The sequence below is a fragment of the Manacus candei genome, unplaced genomic scaffold (genome assembly GCF_025592945.1).
Source record: "Manacus candei isolate 608988 ecotype Guabito, Panama unplaced genomic scaffold, ASM2559294v1 h1tg000067l, whole genome shotgun sequence".
NCBI classification, from domain to species: Eukaryota; Metazoa; Chordata; class Aves; order Passeriformes; family Pipridae; genus Manacus; species Manacus candei.
In genome coordinates this window covers 12,763,244-12,768,911 of record NW_026138115.1, presented here as the reverse complement: position 1 = coordinate 12,768,911, position 5,668 = coordinate 12,763,244, and positions in this window count along the sequence as shown.

The window sequence follows — 5,668 nt, the reverse complement described above, 5'->3', positions numbered from 1 at the left end:
AGTGTAATATATTGATACTCCTTTCACCTAAGGAGTCAAATATCAGGATGCTGTAATGTATTTCTAGTATAAGAATAATGGAACACCTAGCTGTTCCTTCAACAAAATCCTGTTATTGAGAAAAAAACCCAACATGATTCCCCATCTCATTTGCACAAGTCCATATCTCACAGATGAAATCTGGAATCTTATGCTTCTGTGTTTAAGGGAAAGAGCTCTTCATGAGCTTATACTCTGCTTTTTTTGTTAAGCAGTGTATCAGCATTAATACCTTTGTGTGAGCATCGTGTAGGGAGTCAGAACACTGCAGTGTTTCCAACCACCAAAGATCCCAAGTTTGAATAAATTTTTCCAAGAGCTACAGGATTCATGAAGCCAGCTTTCCTCTGAATTTGTACACTAGCCACTGCATGCCGTGAGTCACCTTCTTTCACAACCATAAGCCTTTCTTTGTTTAGTCCTTCCCTACCTATTTGAGATGGGCAAGAGGCTGGACTGCAGTTAAGTCTTAATTACACGTGTACATGTTGGCAAGCTGACTGTTGTCCCTCGGAAGGGTAAAAGCAAAGTGAACACATTTCCCTCTCTGGGACATTAATAGTGGTTACTTTTTCCAGATACTCTTTCACAAAACACTCAGAACTTGGTATCTTTAATACTTGTGCTCTCATGTAATATTAGATCTAAATTAGATAATAGCTTTTAAAGTAGCAGGAAGACTGTAGTTGGAAAAATAAAAAACAACAAAAAACCCAGAACCTTCCCCCAAATAACAACCCAACAATCATTACCTAAACTTTGTTTTCTTAAAACGCTAGGACCATGCTCAAAAGACAGAAGGAGTATATACTTTCATACAGTTGGAAGTTATTTTTAACTGATGTAATCATTACTAATTCCTGTCCAGCAGCACCAGAGAATTTAAACTTTAGCTATGCAAAGTCACCTCTAACTCACGTTTGAATTCTAATGTAAGCACTAGCACCCATATCTGATATGAAAGAGCTTTTGAAATGTGAATAGACCAATACAATAGCAGTTGCAACAACTTTTTTTTTTAACCTGAAGTATTCACACACTCTCAGCCACTGAGATGCTTTATTTTTCTTCCCCAGCTTATGAAATAGTTTTGCAATATTGACAAACTCACAAAAGAAACTGCACGTCTGCCAGCCTCTATGGGAGGGACAATTTTGTAAATATTATTTCCTTTCTATCAGAGGAATTATTTTGCTCCCATCTCTTCTGTTATCTCACCTGCAGGAGTGAACAGGATATTTTGGAAATAGGTCATCCCTATTTGTATTTATTTTGATTGGTAGTTTCAAGCTTACTTTACACTGTTTTCAGCATATATCAGACTATCTTGCCTAGATAATACATGAGCTGAGGAAGGGACATGATCCAATAGCCTTCAAACATATCTCACAGCTTGCACTCTGTGACTGCTGCTTTAACTTGCTGCTGACCCTGACCTGCATGGAAAACAGTCTTTTTAATATTCTTGTGACCCACCTCCTAATAGTGCACTTTGAATTTCAGGGTGAAGGATCAGATTTAATTTGATAAAGTATCCAGTGTATAATTTCTTAGTGATAAAACGTGGCATAATTTGGTTTGCTAGAGTTCACAAACACCCCAGTGGTTTCTTTCTGGCTAATATGTTGATGTCCTGTTCCCTTTGGAGGACCTCACCCTCCCACAACCAAACTTGTGACATACTACGTCTTCAAACTGGGAGAGACTCCTAATGAAAAGGTATTTCAAAACTCATTAAGATGTGCATTATATTGCACACATGGTAAAAGCTCCTTCATCCCTGCTTTTCCTTGAGTGTTTCATCATACCTGCATCCTAATGACTCAGATTATATATCTTTGGCTTCTCTCTTTACAAACTTCTTATCTGAAATATTGAGTTACTATGCAGCTACTCACTACAACAAAAGCTGGCAATAAGGTTGGTAATCAGAAAGTTAGTAACTGCTTTTCAGATTCTAAAGTGATACATGTTTCCACTCACTGCCTCCATTCAACAAATTAGGTGTAAAATTCCGCTCTGCTTCCTAGCTTTTTCTAAAGATGTCCCAAACTGGGAAAGGGGATATCATCATCTGTGCTAGCCAGCATCTTATTTATGATTGTTACTACATCCAAATTTTTTCAATACCTGCTTTCAATAGAATTTCCGGTTTTGAATTTTTACATTGTTGCCAACTGTCCCTGTTAACGGCCGGTGTATTTTTTAATTGTTAAAAAATACCACAAAAAATACCAGCTGTTAATCCTCACTTCCCCGTTAAATGTGGAGCTGAGCAAATGAGGATGATGACAATCACCTTCTTAATGGCCATCTTACTCTGATGAAGGGTATGAGTCATGACCTAGGGAAAAAAAATCATACCTTTGCAGGCACCTAATGTTTCCTTTCACTTATCTTGATGGTCAGTCTACAGACTGGTCCTCTGGTAGCTGACTGGATTCATAGCTGGTATGTACACACAGTAAGACACAAATCTTTGCAAGTCCTCTAGTAAGCTAGACAGAATTTCTTCTTTCCCCACTCCTAGCATTTGCCCCTAAAGAGCTGATTAAAGATAGGTGTTGCCACTTTATATGTTAAGGACTTATAGATGATCTGATAAATTAACTTTATATTTCTGGAAATAAATTATAAGCTGCCACAAACACTGTGCCACCATATGTAGCCCCTGGAAGTACCCTTTACTTTTAGCTTTTCTAGCTCTCCATTTGGACAGTCAGGTTAACTTCAAACAGTACCTTTTTTTCTCCTCAAGACAGTAAATGTTTGTATTGTTTTAGCTGGGTAATTCCCCCCTCATCTCCCCCCCCCCCCCGCCTATAAACAGAATAGAAACATGTAAAACTGTGTATTATTGAAAAAAGTTTCTGGCTCAACTCCCCATCATGGTTGCTGATTTCCACCGGGGCATGGGAACTTTATTTCTTTCTGGAGTTTATTTTTAGCTCCTTTAGACATAGTTCCAACTGTTTGAATAGGAAATTACAATCAAGCCAAAGGTTTCCTGTTTTCCTGTCATTCCTCTCCCTGTAACTTTCCAGTAGTTTTTTTTCTAGTCCAGAGCCTTTGATTTCTAGTCTTTTTATCTTGTTAATCCAAAAGGCAACACTTGAATTGGAGATTGTTAGGCTTTTTTTTTTTTCCCCTGAATCCCTATGGATATCTTAAGAGAAATTTCAGATCCAGATTGTGAAATTCCCTGGTTTTCTTTTGGTATGTCTCCTGCTCCTTTTTCAGGCTGACTCCAACCTCATTTCAGCCATTTGAGTGTCAGTCGTCACTAAAAACCACTTTTACCAAGTTACCTCAAAAGAATACCAGCTTAAAAAAAAAACTTCCTTGGTAGCCGCCTCTGTCAGTTTTTAAAGCTACATGAACCAGCACTTGGCCACGCTTCGGAGTCCCACAAGTTCCCTGGGAAATCCGTGGGGACAACGACAGACCCCACCCCAGCCGAGCTCCCTCACGCCGCGGTCCCGCCCGGCGGCTGCGCATGCGCGGCCCCTCGGCCCGCCCGCCCCCAGCTGCCTCCGCGAGGGACCGGCGGGACCCCCGGGAGGGGCTCCGGGGCCCTTCGGGACAGTGGGGGCAGCAGAGAAAGGTCTTCGGCAATGCAGCTTCCCACTGGTGCGGGCCTAGGAAGAGACCCAGGGTTTCTGCGCTACAGTTCTTTTACAAATCGTGGGTTTAGATTAGGTATTAGGAACAAATTCTTTACTGTGAAGGTGGTGAGGCACTGGAACAGGTTGTCCGGAGGAGCTGTGGATGCCCTGTTCCTGAAAGTGTTCAAGGCCAGGTTCGATATGGCTTTAAACAACCTGGACAAGTTGAAGGTGTCCCCGCCCACGGCAGGGGGGTTGGAAGTAGATGCTCCTTAAGGTCCTTTACAACCCCAAACATCCTATGGTTCTATGAAGAAATAACGAAAATTATGATGGGTGTGGAGAAAGCATGCCAGGTTTCGCTGGGTCCTCAGCTGGCTACAGAGCCAGAGACAACAGAAACAGGAGGAACAGAATTTGCACACTGAAGGATGAGAGGTGGCTAATCTTGTCTAATATTTCTCTCAGTGTTCTTGAGAAGAGGTGGCACACCTACATACACTTCTCTTGTGAGAGAAATTATTTGCATTGGATATACAGAGATGTGGGAGAAAAGAAGTGAGTAATGTACAGCAATGGTTATTGTGGTTGCAGTGGGCAGCTGTTGCAATGGGGGTGGAAGTCCATGGGGAAACTCAGAAGTTATTAGCTGCCTCACAATATAGCCTCCATACATCCAGCCAGAGTGCAGAGAGGGACTAAATCTCGATCTCAGTATGAAGAGCTGCTACTGCCAGGCACATACAACCTTAATTTCACTGGAGCAGTACATCACATCACTGAGACACACAGTGCATCTCTACTTCTCCTCCAGTTGGCCCAGAGTTCAAGAGTGAGCCTGTGCAGTACAAGCGACCTCACTGTAGCCCCAAAGATACCACCCACACCAACCTGCAGGCCACAACCAGCTCTGTATTTCAGGACTCTTGAGGAGCTCTGCCAGACTTCCTCGTACATGCATATGTCCTGAGGTGAAGCTAATCAGTCCCTCAGAGCAAGGGGACAGTTTGGACAGGTTGTTCCAGTAAGCATCACTTGTATTCAGTACATCTTACATAGCACAATTAACAGCAGTTGGTCAATGAACAGAAAAACAAAAAAACCTATTCCAACACTGCACAAATTGCAGCATATCTGTTCCTCTCACATCCCTTCTCACGTGTCCCTTCTCATGTCCACTCTCTGTGGACAGGTGTCAGCTTCAGGGGACCAAGTTAAGTCTGATTTAATTTAAAGCATAACACAGAACATGACACTGGGGAAGAAACAAGCTCTGGTGGGGAGGCCACTATTCATAGAATCACAGAATAGTTTGGGTTGGAAGGCACCTTAAAGATCCTCTAGTTCCAACCCCCTGCCATGGGCAGGGACACCTTCCGCTAGTTCAGGTTGCTCAAAGCCCTATCCAACCTGGCCTTGAACACTTCCAGAGTTGAGCCATCCACTAGTTCTCTGGGCGACCTGTTCCAGTACCTCACCATCCTCACAGTAAAGAATTTCCCCCTAATAATGGGGAAGGGAGGTACCTCTTTCCTCTGGGGTGCGAGGGGGAAGGTTATAAGGAGGTGGTGAGCCACAAAGGACACCTTGCCAGGATGCAGCGCTCCTGGGCAGGAGCGCGGGTGCCAGGCGAGTGGTGTGGGGAGACGTGAGGCCCCACGTCTTCCCTTCGCTGCCCCCGCCACGCGCGAACACCCGGCCCCGCCCGGCCGCCTGCGGGAGACGCGGGCAGGTGCAAAGCGCTCCGAACTCTGCCCGGCCGCGATGGAGCCTCTCTCGGTGACGAGAAATCCCGTGAGCGCCCCGGGACGGGGAAGGGGCGCGGGAGGCCCTCGCTCCCCGCCCGGCCCCTAACGGCGCCCCGCAGCCGCGGAGCGTTCCCTCCATCCCGCGCTCCCGGCCGTCTCTCGGCCACTCCGTCCCTCGCCTCTCCGGACGGACCACAATTCCCAGCGCGCCGCGCGCGCGCCAACGTCAGACGCCGTCGGGGCTCGACCAATGGGCGGGCGCGCCGGCGCCGGGCG